The following is a 532-nucleotide window of genomic DNA, read 5'->3' on the forward strand; positions in this document are numbered from 1 at the left end:
AGCACCTTCAGTCCCGTGAGGAGTAGGAGCAGGCGATAAGGCGCCTGCGCAGGAGGCAGCTGCGGGTGGCTCCACAATGTAATTTTTAGAGGCCTTTTGCTAACGGAGCTGAGCACTTGGCGCAGTAGCTGAGTGACAAATGCGTTCAGGAAGGCGAGCTGGGTCAGGCTGCTGCTGCAACCTGTTCCCAACATCTGAAAACCTATCTAGAGCCTTCCCACGTCCCACAAGCTGTGCGAGCGGTCAGTGAAGCAGGGCCTTCATCTCATTTGAAGAATCCTACAGCGAATTAGCTGAGAGAGCGTTATGGCCATCCCTTCCAAAGTTTAAATACATTGCCTGGCTGATTTCAGTTTCATTATAGTGGTGAAATTACTGGCTAAAAGGGCAAATAGGAAATGTCACTACCGTGGGTTTGTAACGTCACTGTCACTAGCATGCTAAACCCCGAGATCTCAACTGTCCTCAGCTTCGCCAGAGCTAAATGCGCTGCCTGATTCAGGATCCGGGGGAGAGAAGCGGGGCTTGTCCC

This window comes from Fulmarus glacialis, unplaced genomic scaffold, assembly GCF_000690835.1.
Source record: "Fulmarus glacialis isolate BGI_N327 unplaced genomic scaffold, ASM69083v1 scaffold9211, whole genome shotgun sequence".
NCBI classification, from domain to species: Eukaryota; Metazoa; Chordata; class Aves; order Procellariiformes; family Procellariidae; genus Fulmarus; species Fulmarus glacialis.